This window comes from Miniopterus schreibersii, assembly GCF_964146895.1.
Source record: "Miniopterus schreibersii genome assembly, chromosome: 16".
NCBI classification, from domain to species: domain Eukaryota; kingdom Metazoa; phylum Chordata; class Mammalia; order Chiroptera; family Miniopteridae; genus Miniopterus; species Miniopterus schreibersii.
Window position 1 is genome coordinate 33,724,013 of NC_138116.1, and position 15,815 is coordinate 33,739,827.

Sequence of the window (15,815 nt, forward strand, 5' to 3'; positions counted from 1 at the left end):
GCATGTCCCCTGATTGGGAATCAAACCAGTGAGCCCCTGGTTCATGGGTCAACGCTCAACCACTGAGCCACACCAGCCAGGCCAGCAGTCAGCTTTTGTCCAGTCCTCTCAAGCTGACTTTCCTGGTCATCATCTCTCTGGCTCAGACCTGCTGTGTGTGTTGACTTTATAATTGGCCCCTGGGACATGCTGAGATTTGAGTCTGATTATAGATTTGAAGACAATGAAGTGTTGTGGGGGTAGAAGAATTGCTTTTTCCCTGCAAGGTGACTCTCTCTGTGTGATGTGGCCAGAATATTGGTATTTAAAAAATAAATCACTCCAGCCCTGACCTGTGTGGCTCAGTTGGTTGGGTGTTGTCCCGTGCACTGAAAGGTTGCTGGTTCGATTCCTGGTCAGGGCACATGCCCAGGTTTCGGGCTCTATACCTGGTAGAGGTCATGCAGGAGTCAATGTTTCATTCTCACATCACTGTTTCTCTCTCTCTCCCCCTCTCTCTAAAAATCAATGAAAAGAATAAAAAGTATTTTTTAAAAAACATATTGTGATATTTGTAGTAATCTAATATCAACGTAATTGATTTCTATTAAAAAAAATCACTCCTGGTGAATCCAGTTGCAGGAACCACTGAAAAGGGTTTTTGAGCAAGTCAGGAACAGCCTCAACAGACAGGAGGCAGTGTTAGAATGAGTGCATGCCACTTGCTAGGACAGTTGTGCACTCGGGAAAGAGAAGTGCCCATGTCTTTCAGGGGTTGTTGATGCTGGCTCTAAGCTAATAATCTCTGAATACCACTGTGTCCCACTAGTCCACTAGTTAGAATGGGGACTTAGGATGTTTAGGCGATAAAGGGGAATTTGGTAGGCCTGGCAGAATTCTTAACTCACCCTATGGCTACTCCCATACTTTCTGAATATGCAGTTGGAATAAATATACTCTGCAGCTATCATAATCTTCACATTGTTTCTCAGAGTCATAGAGTAAGAGCCTTTCCGGGGGCAAGTGCCAAGTGGAAGCCTCTGGAGTGCTCCCTCTCTAAGCACTACCAAAATCAATGCTGCATTCTTGGAGGAATTGCAAAAATGATGCTACCATTAAAGACTTGGAAGTTGAAGGGGTACTGATTCCTACCACATTTCAACTTAACTTAGTGCTTTGTATAATGCAGAAGACAGATGGATCTTGAAGAATTACAGTAGAGATAGAGCTGACCCTTAAACAATGCAAGGTTTAGGGGCGCTGACCCCCACCCCCACGCAGTCGAAAACCACATATAACTTAAGTTGGTCCTCCACATGCTCAGATTCCCAGAAACCAATTGAGAATACAGTTAAAAATAATGCGCTTTAAAAATCTGCGCGTAAGTGGACCCATGCAGTTCCAACCCGTGTCGTTCAAGGGTCAATTGCAGTAATAAAGGGAAGGTCAAACTGCAGCTGCTATTCCAGGTGTTTCTTTATTGGGGAAAACCAACACAGCCCCTGGCAAATGCTTTATTCTCTATCCCAATAAGCAGAGAATCCAGAAATCACTGTATTTACCTGGTCGGGATAGCAGTACCCCTTCAAAATCTTGCTTCTGAGTTATGGCAGCACAGCATCCAATGTTCACGCCAGGGGTTCAGGCTGTGGCATCCGGCTCCCAGATAAAGTGGAAAGAGCAGTGCCCTCAGCAGACACTCCTGCAGCGTGATCCTCAGCGTTGGTCCTCGCTGCACATCCCCCGGTTGGGTACAGCCAGTACCCAACACAGCCCCACCCTGTCCACTTTCTGTGCGCACAGGCCTTCCATAAATTTATTTTCTATTTAACTCAGGCACAAGCGTGCCTTTTGCTTACAGCTAGTAACATACACCTAGGAGTCTCTGGAGGGCAGCAGACAGCATGTGCGCTTGAAGTGGGGGGCAGGGGGAAGCAGCGCAGTGACACTGGCCCGAAGGCCCTAAGAACCTAGAGGGGCTGGAGAACGTGAGCGCTCTCCTGACTCTGCTGGTTCCCAGGAAGAGTGTGTCTCAGACCCAGACTTAGAATGGGGCAGCTCAACCACAGTAAGAGGTCACTCGTCAATCTCTTTCCTGAATATTTCTAAAGCAGAAGAAGACCTGCATCAGGAAGTGCCTTTGGGTCCCTTTCCTGGCAGTATCTAGCTCTTTGTTCACTGCTTTTATCTTTTGTCAATAGTGTTCCAGTTGCCGTTGGGCGCCAGTCCTATCCTTGTGCTGAGGGCCTTATTTATCTTAGGCTTTACCAACTGTAGTGGCTTTGTCAGGTTTTCAGCTATTCTACTATTCTCTTTCCTAACAGCATTCAGATTTTCTGCTGGGGGAATTATTCCCCTCCCTCACTCCTGTCAGGTTCCAAGATTTGGGGCTGATCAAGAAAAAACAAACAAACACCAAACCATGACCACCAGATGGCAGTAGCACACAGAGAGGGGTATTTGGGTGGTGGCTGGGCAGGGCTGCATGGAGGGGAAGTCCCCCTATTGCAGAAGACCTTCTAGGGATTGCAGTACAGGGGACCTCTTGGGGGAGAAGGGACTCAGAGAGGGGATTTACAAAAGTGTCTAGATGAGAAGGGGAGTCTCTGGGCCTGAGAACTCTGAAGGGCAGCAGTGGCTTGGGGTCTTACAGCCCTGGGGTTTGTCTTATCCATGGCCAGCAGACATTGGGTGAAGTTTTGCAGGGTATGCCAAGCAGGCAGGCACTAAATGGCTAAAAAAATGCTTATTTGGGCTATATTTAAAGCAGTTGGATGTATGCAAATTAGAATTTGCCTCCGGTGGTCTTTTGAGTTACCAGGTCCCAGCCCGCTATGAAGAAATAAATCCCACAGGGGCCAATATACAGGGGTCATCTCTAGTCCATTTATCTGACAGAGGCTGATAATATCAATACCTGCCTCCCGCCAATCTCTCCCACTACAGAAGCAGAGGGAGCACATCCGTCCTCAACCTACCCCACTGGTATAGCCAAGGGAGTACCTGGGGCTTACACTCCGCCAGTTAGATAACTGCCCTCAGGTCTTTTCATTTGAGTGAGTGACTTTACTATTTGGAGATAGAATCATCGACTGGTCTGGCCCTGCCAAGAGCCATCACCATGCTTCTGGCTTCTCAATCGTTTAGAGCAGGTTTTGTCATCCAGGTCGCTCACTGAACCACAGAATGCAAAGGTGGTTGAGCGACAATCTTCCAGAAGCATTGCCTTTCCTCTTTCTCTTTCTTCCTGGAGCCCAGACCCTAGGCCTCGGCGGTGGGGGTGGCTGCACTGAGAAGGATATGGGAAGGAGCTGAGAGGAGCCTGCGCCTTGATGGCTTTTCCACCAGCTATGAGCCCCGACGGTGTGTCTTTAGATCCCGCGTCACATGAGAAAAACAAGCCCCTTGTTTGTGAAGTGTGAGATTGAACAAAGAGAGCTCCCAAGGTGCCATCATAACGCAATTTTATTTTTATTTCCCAATCCCCATTCAAACTTGTTCTGTGGGGATGGTTCATTGCCCCCCTTTGCACTGAACATGTGGGGGGGGCCATGTCTTCTCTGGACATTGTTGGTAAAGAGCTCCCGGGTCACTTCAGGTTATGAAAGTGTCATTCCAGTAACTGCAATTTAAAGAACTGGACAGAGTGGTCAAATTCATAGAGATGGAGGGTGGAGTTGCTGGGGGGGCGGGGCAGGGGTAGTGGGGAGCTATTTTTTAGTGGGGAGAAGCTTCGGTTGGGGGTGAAGAAAATGCTCTCGAGGTGGGTGTACAACAATGTAAGTGTACTTGGTGTCACTGAACTGTGGTTAAAGTGGTAAATTTTGTTATTTATATTTTACCACAATAAAAAAAAATAAGAAAAAAGTACAGTTCATTTAAGGTTAAAAACTTCTCCCTGCCTGGCCGGGCGTGGCTCAGCGGTTGAGCATCGACCTAGGATCCAGGAGATCTCGATTCGATTCCCGGTCAGGGCGCATGCCCAGGTTGTGGGCTGGATCCCCAGTCGGGGGCGTGCAGGAGGCAGCCGATCAATGACTCTCTCATCACTGATGTTTCTCTCTCTCTCTCCCCCTCTCCTCTTCCTCCCTCTGAAATCAATGAAGATATATTTTTTAAAAACCCACTTCTCCCTAGCACCTTCTTGGTCTGTTTTGTCCAGGCAGCATGCAGCCGGGAAACGGGTGCAGGGGTGTGTGTGAGAGAGAGAGAGACGTGTATCTGATTAACTCCTTCCAGTTTCCCCTCCCCTCACTGTCATACACCCTGAGATCCTTCCCCACCTACTAGGTTGCTTTTTGTTCCTCTAGAGCTGAAGCGGGGGAGAGAGAGGCAGGCAGGCAAGACAGGCCTCATTCTGACCAGCACTGTGTGAGCTGCCACACAGTCTCCCCAAGCTGGCTCCGCACCTAGTGGGGCTCTTTTGTAAGCTCTTCCCAAACCCTCTCACTCTCACCATTATCTGGGTCCCTCACCCACAGGTGAGTCCCTGGGTTTGTACCAGTAGCTGACCTTTCCTAGGCTCACCGTCAGCTCAGACGTCAGCTCCTTGCTGCTAAGGTCTCAGCTGTCCCCCAGGGGGCACTCTTGGACAGGTTTAGATGCGGCTCTATGCTGGTCTCTGCTCTCCAATGGCTCACATCTGGACCATGGGAAAGTCACACATCCCCCTTTCCTCCCCCCAATAGATTTTAGGGGTACCGTTTTCCAGTGCAGCAAACTGGTTCACCTTATTATCAGAACCACCATAGGCCCATGAGTCTGTCACGCATTCTACTTTAAAAATCAGATTTACTGAGGTATATAATTGACATAAAGAAAAATTCACCAATTTTAATGTATACAGCCACACTCAAGATAAATAACATTTCCATCACCTGAAAAGTTTCCCTGTGTCCCTTTGCTGCACCTCTTACCCCTGACCCTTTGCAGCCACTGATCTGATTTCTGTCCCTACATGTTGGCCTTTAGCAAAGGAATCATGTTTTGAGCATTACGAATGGAATAATAAAATATGTAATTATTCATATCTGGCTCCTTTCACGTAGTGTAAAACCTTTGGGAACCATGCACCTTGTTGCTTGTATTAGTGGTCTTTTATTTTTATTGCTGAGCAGTGTCCATTGTTCCTATATGCTGCAATTTATACACCCACTGATGGAGACTGGGTTGTTTCCAATTTTTTATTATTATGAATGTAGCTGCTATAAACATTAGTGTATAAGTCTTTGTTAGACACAGGTTTCCAGTCCTCTTAAATAAATCTCTAAGGGTGGGATTTCTGGATCGTAAGGTAAGCGTATGGTTAACTCAATAAAAAACTACCCAACTATTTTCCAAAGAAGCCATACCATTTTGCATTCCTACCAGCAATGAATGAAAGTTCCAGTTGCTCTATGTTCTTGGTATCACTTAGTATCATAGGTTTTTAATATTTTAGCCACTCTAGTGTGTGCGTATGTGTAGCAGTATCTCATTGTGGCTTTAATTTGCATTTCCCTAATATCTAATGATGTTAAACATTCGATTTGTTTATTTTCTGTTCATATATCTTCGTTGGTGAAGTATCTGTTCAAGTTTTTCGCCAATTAAAAAATAAGTTATTATTGACTTTTAAGAATTCCTTGTACATTCTGGATACAAGCCTTTTACTGGATAAACGTGTTTTATAAATATGTTTTCTCTGGCTTGCCTTCTTTTTGTTTGTTAATCCTTGCCCAAGGATATTTTTTACATTGATTTCTTTTTTCTTTAGAGAGAATGGAAAGGAGGGAAGGAGGGGGAGAGAGAGATACAGAGAGAGAAACATCGATGTGAGAGAGACACATTGGTTGGCTGCCTCCGGCATGCACCCCAACTGGGGCCAGGGATCAAACCTGCAACCCAGGTATGTACCCTTGACCGGGAATCTAACCCATGACCCTTTGGTGCATGGGCTGACACTCTAACCACTCTCTCTAAAAATCAATGGAGCCCTAGCCGGTTTGGCTCAGTAGTTAGAGCATCGGCCCACAAACTGAAGGGTCTCCAGTTCGATTCTGGCCAAGGGCACATACCTCAGTTACAGGCTTGATCCCCAGGCACATGCAGGAGGCAACCAATTGATGTGTCTCTCTCACATTTATGTTTCTCTCTCTCCTTCTCTCCCTTCTTCTCTCTCTGAAAAGCAACGGAAAAAATATCCTCTGGTGAGGATTAACAAAAAACAAACAAAAAAAGAAAAAAGAAATGCAAGTAACTTTTGTATATTGACCTTGATCCTTATATCCTGAGACTTTGCTAAACTCATTTATTAGTTAGAGTAGATTTTTAAAATAAGTTGCTTAATATTTTCTGCATAGACAATCATGTTTTGTGAATAAAGAGTTTTACTTTTTATCCAATCTGTATGCCTTTTTTTATCTTGCTTTATTCTGCTGGCTAAGACCTCACATTTATGTGATTTTAAATGGCTGTTTTAGAGTCTTTGTCTAGTAATTCTATCATCTGCCATTTCTGGATCTGTTTAAACATTTTCTTTACCCATTACCCTGTTGATGAACAATTAGGTTTCCATATCTTGGCTACTGTGAACACTGCTGCAGTGCTTGGTGTATTACAAGGTCTCTCCATTCTGGCTGGTGGAAATAGGTGCTATTCCTACTTCTGTGTGAACCCCAGAAATTGTTTGGTCCACTATTTTATGGTGTTCTTTTCCTTGCCTTGGGTAGTTTCCTCTCACACATGGATATATAGTTCTTACTCCAACCCTCCAGGAGACCCCTCTGCAGACATCTGGTGTTCTAGCTCTCGGAAACTCCTTCCTCCTCAGTACTTTGCCCTGCAAATTCTAGCCGCCTTGACCTCTGAACTCCAGGCTTTGAGCTAGGGTGTTTACATTGTTTGTTGCTCTTCTCTCAGGGATCACAGTCTTGTGCTACCTGCTGTTCAATATCTGAAAATATGTTTTATATATTTTCTCCAGATTTCTAATTGTTTATAGGAAGAGGGGCAAGTCTTGAGGCAGGTAATCCTTCATAAGCAGAAGTGGAAGTCCCCCTTATTAGATTTTCGAGGCATGGATCAGAGACCATTCTACTATGTCCCCTAAGTTACTGAGGACTTCTGTTTCATCCTCAGCTGAACCCCTATTTCCTGGAGCCATCAACAGCTTATTGATTGACTGATGCATATCAAGCTTTCTGAGTGGTCCTACTAAAGCCCCTTTCCTTAGACCTGTGGTTAGGGACAAACATGCCTCCACTCCTTCCCATTCCTGGGACGCGGGGGTTGGTAGTGGGAATCATTGTGTAGATCCCTCCAAAGAAATGCTGCCTCTATTTTTTTAGTCTCTCTTAGCTTCTCCAATTCCTTTGGTGAGCTTGATGGAACAGTCTGCTAAGGGTCAAAAGCTGGTTTTCAACCACCTCCTTTGTAAGTCCTGCTTTGGTGGTGTTACCCCACCTGCAATGTAGGAGTCATTGGCACCTATTGTCCTGGGGTCTAGTCAATACTGTGACAAGTTCTCATAACCTGTTATACTTGTTTAAACCACTGTAAGCAGGTTTCTGTCACAATTCCTAAGTCATGTAGGCCCTGAGAGCAAAAATAGCTCCTGGGACATACAGATAACTTTGACCTAATTTGGGCAATTGAGTGGGACTGGGGTAGGGGAGTGACAGAGAGATTCTGTTGGATTGGGGGGTGGATATGCTGGGGATGGGGGATGGAGTGCACTTGGAGGGACTGTGGGGCTGAGAGAAACCCATAGGATCTAGGGACACTGGGGGTAGTAGGAGTTACTAGGGCAGGTGGGAGGGATCAGTGGGGCTTGGAGGTCATGGAAGGAATAAGGAAAGAGAAAGAGATGGGGCAATCGGGGAGGCCAGAAGGACCAGGAGAATGGAGGGGACATCCCGTTTACATGGGAAGAGAGATAAAGCAAACTAGCAACTAGGGGGAAATGGAGAGGACTGGCTGGGGTTGGGAGTGACCAGAGGCTGTTTCTTTTCGAAAAAAAAAAAAAGTTTTTCTCTCTTTCATTATAGTAAAATATAGATAATATTTACCATTTTAAACATTTTTAATTGTACAGTTCAATGGCGTTAAATACATTCCCAATGTTGTACAACCATTCCCCCCAATCCATCTCCAGAACTTTCTCACCTTCCCAAACAGAAACCCATTAAACAATAACTCCCCCAGCCCCTCATAACATCTATTTTACTTTTTGTCTTGGACAGAGAAAATTCCAAGCCACAATTTACTTGTCACTAGCCTTCTTCCTTGTGGAGGTATGGGGACTGGGAGGCAGGGAGGGGCTGGGGGAGACGGGGGCCTTAGGAGAGACAAGGAAGCTCGGTGCAGAACTGGAAGCACTGGGTGGATGGGAAGGGCTAAGAGGGCCTGGGGGCCTGGGAAGGGACTGGAGGTGATGCCAGCGGGCTCACGGGGACCCCAAGGGAGGCCTCAACCCAGTGGCTGTGTCCAGGTCCTTGTCACCAGGTAGGAAAGAATTCAGTAAGGAGACAGAGATTCAGCAAAGCACAGAGGATGTGTTGAAGTGATAGTACCCACTCAAGAAGGTAGGGAGTGCGGGTGAACTCAGAGAACAAGCTGTGTCCATGGGGTCTGAGTGGAGGTGTTTTGTTTTTGTTTTTTGTTAATCCTTACCTGAGAATATTCTCCCACTGATTTTTTTAGAGAGAGTGGAAGGGAGGGGAGAGAGAGAGAAACATTGATGTGAAAGAGACACATTACATTGATTGGTTGCCTCCTGCATGTGCCCTACCAGGGTCTGGGATCGAACCCACAACCCTTCAGTGGGCAGGCTGATGCTCTAACCACTAAGCAACGATGTCCAGGGCTGAGTGGGGTTTTTTATCAGCTTTGGGCAAGGGGAGGGAATGGGGGTGGTTCTCGGTCTCTGAGACGGAGTGGGTGGTCGGCAGTGCAGCTCGTCTCAGCCCCTCCTCTCCCGATGGTGGCTCTTTCTTTGTTTTTCTTGGGACTGTCAAGGTGATCTGGAGGGCAGAGCTCTTCAAAACTGCAACACAGGTTAACGGGGCTGCCAACTGTGGCTGAGGCCAGTTTTTATTGTCTCAACTATTTCTTACCCCAGGAAATTGGGGGGGGGGCAGTGAGGGGACAGGTGTTTAGCCACAAGTCACATCCCCACGCTCTGACCTAGAAGGAGGAGGGTGCAGAGGAATTGTGGGAAATGGGTGGAAGTTGGTGGGTCTGGGGACCTGGGGTTAAAAAAGCCCGAGTATCTGGAAAGGTTAGGAAGGGCCTGGGGAGCTGGATGAATAGAATTGGGAATAATTTTGGGATTTGAGTTGCTAGAGGAGGGAATGGAAATAACCTACGGTGATGGGAGGAGCTGAAATTTCAAATGGGATGGATAAGAGAGGCTGAGGGGGTGAGTCGGGGATATAGAAGAGAAAGGGTCAATGAGGAGAGCAGAAGAGGCTGGAAGGTGGGGAGGTCACTGGAAGGATGTTAGGGTCCGGAGTGGGCCTGAGGAACCGCAGTGACAGGCAGGGACAGGGAGGAGCTAGAAGGCTCTGGGAAGAAAAGGGAGGCAAGGGAAGAAGTGGGGGTGAGGCGTGGGGAGGGATGGGCTAGAGGGCTGGGGAAAATGTGGGAACTACAGGACAACATGGGAGGGACTGAGAGATGCTCCCTTATCTAGAGGTAAGACTCCCCGCTATGATTAATGGATTTCTCAGCTTCTTGTAGTTCTACCAGTTTCTGTGTCTCCCTACGTCAGGGATGAGTTATGTGCACGCCTGACTGGAATCCCTACCTCTGCTCTGGTCCCATTAAAATCCACCCTCCCACGGCATTAAAGCAAATCATGTCCTCCCTTTGACTGAAACTGTCCAGAGCTCTCCTACTCTGCACCATTGCCCTTAAGGACACCCCTCACCTGGGCCCACCCTTCACTTGGTCCTGCTTCCCTCTCTGTCCTCAAGTCTCTGCCCACCTCTGTGCCACCCTCTAGCCTCACTGCTCTCTCTGCTCCTAAGCACTCCAAACTGGACCCAGGCTCAGATTTTTGCTTCTGCTGCTGCTTCTGCCTGGAATGTTCTTTACCACACAAGTCTTACCTACAATCTTACTCTTCAGATCTCAACTCAAATTTTACCTTTTTTGGACAGGTCTTCTCAGACCACCCTAAATAAAGCAGCGCCCACCTTGCCAGTGGCTGTGACCCATAGGCCTGTGCTCAGGTTTCCACTGACCAGCACCTGCCATCACGTGATGGCTTCATTTGCATGCATATTGACTGTCCCCACTCGAATATAAGCTCCTGAGGGCTGGGCACTGTCTTCTCCACTGCTGTATTCTGCACACCGGGGTAGTGCCCGGAAGGTGGTAAATGTTCAATAAACGGCTTTTAGTTGACTACTGATTGACTCATTCATTGACACCCATTAGTCCAAGGGTAGAAACAACCCAACTGTCCACAGACAGCTGAATGGACAAATAAAATGTGGTATATCCATACAATGGAATATTATTCTGCCTTAAAAAAGAAGGCAATTCTGACACATGCTGCAACATGGATGAACCTTGAGGATATTACACTAAGTGAAATAAGCCAGTCAGACAAATACTGTATGATTACACTTATATGAGATAGTCAGAGTAGTCAAATTCAGAGCCTGCAGGGTTGTCAGGGGCTGCAGGGAAGGGGAGTTATTGTTTAACAGGGACAGAGTTTCAGTTTTGCAAGATGAAAAGTTCTGGAAATAATGGTAGTGATGCTGCACAGCAATGTGAATGAACCTAACACTACTGAACTGTACACTTAGAAATAATTAAGGTGGTAAATTTTATGTTATGTGCTTTTTACTACAATAAAAAAGGACATCATTGTTACATTCGTGATTGCTGAATCTTATTGATGGAGGTTCATTTTATTAGCATGAAATCGCCATCTTAATCTTAATACCTTTTGTACTGAATTCAATTTTGTCTGACATCACTGTTGCCAAACCAGCTTTCCTTTTGCTTTCATGGTTGCCTGAGAAAGATATTTTTGTCCATCCTTTACATCTCAGTCTTCTTATACTGTAGTAACTTTTTAGGCATGTCTCTTGTTAATAGCATATAGTTGGATATTATCCATTTTGAAAGGCTTAGTTTTCTTAAGAAGAGAATTTAAGCCATTTAAGTGTATCATGAAAAGTACATTTGGATATATTTTGTATTTCCTCTTTACCATGCTTTCTTTCTTATTTTTTCTTATTTTTCATTTCCGTCAATTACATATGCACATAGTTTAAAGAATTAGTTTCTTTCAAGGTTTGTTTAGAAAAGTATCTGTATGCTATTCCTTTCCATTTCCTCTTTCCCACCGGTGATCACTTTTTTGTTTCTTTTTTAGCTGATTTTTAAAAGTATAGTGTTTCTAAATAACATGTTTGTGTACTATTTCCTGATTATTAAACTATTATCTTGCAGCTAAAACCCACCCTTCCATTTTTTGCTCTGCGATGCAATGGAATATCATTCAGCCAAAAAAAGAGCATGACTGACTGCAATATATTCTGCAGCCCAAGTGAACCTTGAGGACATTACTCTGAGTGAAAGAAGCCATTCACTGAAGACCACATATTGGATGCTTCCATTTATATGAAATGCCCAGAAGAGGCAAATGCATAGGGCCAGAAAGTAGGTTACTGGTGGAACCGGGGTGTGATCACTAATGGGTGCAGAATTTCTGTTTGGAGTGATGAAACGATTCTGGAGTTACTTTGTGGTGATGGTTGCACACCCTTGTGGATATGCTAAAAACCACTGGCTTTCCATCCATAAAGTCATTTAATGAACTTATATCTCAATAAAAAACAAACAAATAAGCTGCATCTCTAGGATCCTCTGAAGAAGACGAGAATCTTGGTGTCTGAGCTCAGAGTCCTTTTGAAAGCAAAGCCTGTGAAAGGCCTTGTGAGAAAGCTGATCTGGGAGGTAGTGGCAGGAAGCTGGAGAGAGGGAGCAGGAGAGTGAGAGATGTGGAGAAAACCACTATGGGTGTGTTACTGAGGTCTCTACCGTGGGCAGTTTGGGCTCAGCTCCAGTGGGTACTTTCTGAGGAGCCTATAAAAGCCTTTTCCAAATTGTCCACTTGAAGAGTTAGTGGGAGAAGTGTTTCCCCATCAGCTTCCATTCTCCTGGGTGAGGGCTGCCTCTGGAGGCGGGAAGTCTCAGAGCAGAAAGTGAAACACACTGAAGGTGACAGCCTGTCGTCCCGAGCACAGGGACAGCTGTGAGCAGCTGTGGCAGACATGGGAGGTGGGCCAAGAGCATGCGATGAGCACATCAGCAGCATCGGATGCGTGCTCTTCACAGCCCCCCAGACTCCGTCCTTCCAACTCCTACGCTCTCGTGATCCAACATTTTAGTCCCAGCAACTAAACGTAAGCAAATGAATGGTGGTTAGTTGGGTTTGCCAATACGTTTAGCTGACTTCCTTGCTCATTAGTGTTTATTGCAAACCACAACTTCTTTTGAGGCTCATCTTTTTCTCCTAAATGATGTCTGAAAGACGGATTTAATTTGCCATTACTCGGAAAGGATAGTATTGCTGTGGCCACAACTCTGGGTTCAAACGTATTTTCCTTTATCCCTTTGAAAATATTATTGTATGGTCTTCTGGCTTCTAGCATTGCTGATAAGGACCCTGATGTCAGATTCTTTTTTATTTTTTTTAACCCTCACCCGAGGATATTTTTCCCATTGCTTTTCAGAGAGAGTAGAAGGGAGGGAGAGAGAGACACATCGACTGGTTGCCTCCTGCACCCCCCCCCCCAACTGGGGCCGAGGATCCAGCCTGCAACCGAGGTACGTGCCCTTGACCAGAATTGAACCCGAGACCCTTCAGTCTGAGGGCCGACGCTCTAACCACTGAGCCAAACGGGCTAAGGTTGATGTCAGATTCTTGTTCCTTGTTTTTAGGTAATCTGCCTTTTTGGCCTGGTACTAGGGTTTTTTCTCCCTTGATCCTTGATGTTCTGTGAAGTTTTATTAAAGTGAAACTAATATGGATTTTTTTCTTTGTTTATCACACTTAGCATGTGGTGAAGATTTTTTCCCAATGTAAGGATTTATGTTTTTTGTGGGGTTTTTTTTGTTTTGTTTTTTTTTTTTTACTTTCTGGAAAATCCTCAGGCATCATCACCTCTTTAGCAATTTCTCTCCATCACTCTTTCGACCTATCTGTTCTGGATACATCTATTCTATTCTCCATGTGTCTAATTTTTTTCTTTCATAGTTTCTATTTCTGATCTCTTAGTTATATGTTCTTGGAGATTTCCTCAATTTGATCTTCTAGTTCATTATGTCTCTCTCCAGCTGTATTCAGTCAGGTATTCAGCAGGCTCACTTCCCTGCCCCCAGGGACTGCCTCTTTTAAGGAGAAGTCTCTATTTATTATTATTATTATTTTTAATCCTCACTCAAGGAGTGAGAATATTTTTTCCATTGATTTTTAGAAAGAATAAAAGGGAGGGGGGAGGGGAGAGAGAGAAACATCAATGTGAGAGAGACACATGCTTGGTTGCCTCCCACACCTACCCTGACCTACCGGAGGTGGGGATTGGACCTGCAACCCTCTGTGCCGATGTTCTAACCACTTAGCCACACTGGCCAGGGTGAGACGTCTCCATTTTTTGTCTATAAACATATCCCTCTGGTGTTGTTGATGGCACTTGTGTGATGATTAATTTTTAAAAAAATCTTTATTGATTTCAGAGAGAGGAAGGGAGAGGAAGAGAGAGAGAGATAGAAACATCAATGATGAGAGAGTCATTGATCAGCTGCCTCCTGCACGCCCCTGACTGGGGATCAAGCCCGCATCCCGGGCATGTGCCCTGACCGGGAGTCGAACTGCGATCTCGTGGATCCTAGGTCGATGCTCAACCACTGAGCCACGCTGGCTGAGCTATGATGATTAATTCTTTAACCTCACATCTATGTGTTTGGATCCGAAGGAGACAGTTTCAGCCACCTTTCACCCGAAGCAATGTGACCTCTCCTCATGTGATGCCGCCTGTTAGCTACACGTTGTTTCACAGGCAGATCTGCAGAAATGCCCACACCCAGGATGGTGCTCTGCTCCTGGACTGGAATTACAGCCGCTCAGGTCAGGCCTGTCTCGACCTGTTGGTGACCAAGGCCTGGCTCAGCCTCAGGCAACAGGATAAAGGTGAAACAACCTATGGTTTTTGAGAGTCAAGTTTAAAGCATGTATGTAAAGCATGTATGCATATTTATTAACTTTATATATATATAAGGGCCTTACAAACTTGAACTAATACAACAATCCTAGGATGCAGATACTATTATTATATTCCCCATTTACAGATAAGACAACTGAGATACAGAGTAGTGAGCCAGGACTGAGATTCGAAGTCCTGTGCTCTTTGCCACTGTCCCATGCTGTGTGTGTGTGTGTGTGTGTGTGTGTGTGTGTGTGTGTGTGTGCGCGCGCGCGCGTGTGCGCACTTGTATGCTACCTTGCACACGGGGGTTGGGGGCATGAAGTCAAACGCTGGCTGTGGTTTGACTCTCCACAGCTCACTGTGGAATGAGGAAGGACAGAGGAATGGCAGGGGCCTGGCCCACTGGCACGGTCCCCTGCCCCAGACCAGCTCTGTCCACTCCCTACATGCCTGCCCGTGTGGCTGTGGTGCTGGCCTAGGTCTGGCGCAGACACAGCAGCCCGAGGCTACCAAGGAAGCCTGGCTGCAGCAGGGGCAATGGGTTCTGTCCCCTCCTATCCTCACTCACCCCTGCCCCACCCTCAGGAAAAGTTTTTTCATTGCAGACTGTGGGGACCAGGGCTGGAGATGGGGAGGGATGTGAAACAGCTCCTCCTTAGAAGAAAGGCTAACGTACACTCCGTTTCTTCATGCCCAGGGAGACACAGAGAAATGGAAAGAGACAGGGATACAAGGGCCAAGGGGATAAAAGGAATACGGAGAAATGTGGAGAGCTGAGAAAGAAAGGTGCAGGGAGAAGCAGACACGGCGACTGGGAGGCAGAGAAAGGTGGACATGGGGGTGACTGAGATGGAAGCGGAGAGGTGGGGCTAGGGTGAGTCAAAACTGACACAGAGGGTGAAAAGCAAGGAGCTGAGCCCCTGGAGTCCTGGGGGGCTTGGAGTCCTTCGGGAGTCTGGAACAGAAGGCCCTGGATTCAGGGGTTCCCTACCTACCTGTGTGGCCCTTCATCTGAGGGAGGAGCTGGGGCTGGGGCTGAAGTAATGTGTGCTCAGCCTCCTCCCTGGGCTGCTGGCCTGGTGCCCCTGAGCTGGGGACAGGTGCCTTGCCTCTCTGTGCCCTCCTCCTGAATGGGCCCAGCTGCCCCCACCACCCAGTGTCAGGTTTTCCAGGCTGTTCCCTGGGGGAACTTTGATCTGGAAAGAATGAGAGTGACCGATCTGGCTGCTTCCCAGGGCCAAGCCATGTCACCGAGCCCTGGCCTGGGTTGCCCCACTGCCTTCCAGCCCACTGGGGCACCAGGCAGTTACTCTGGGGCTCAGGAGATGCAGACGAGGTCATTTCTGCTTTCCTTCCCCACCTCCATTCACTGTTCAATCACTAGTTCGTGCACTCATTCATTCAGCACCCCTGCCCTCTCATTCACTGATTCAACAAGCAATGGCTGATGGAGTTGGGAACTGGGCGACGGGGCAGAGGGATGAGTGGGACGTGGCCTGCCCTTTCTGGAGTCCCTAGCCTGAGGGCCACAGAGAGTCCCATAGAGACACCGGAACAGAGACCACTACTCAGGAGCACACAGCCTCACACTGGAGGAGGGAGGCCAGGGAAGGAGAAGAGGGTGCA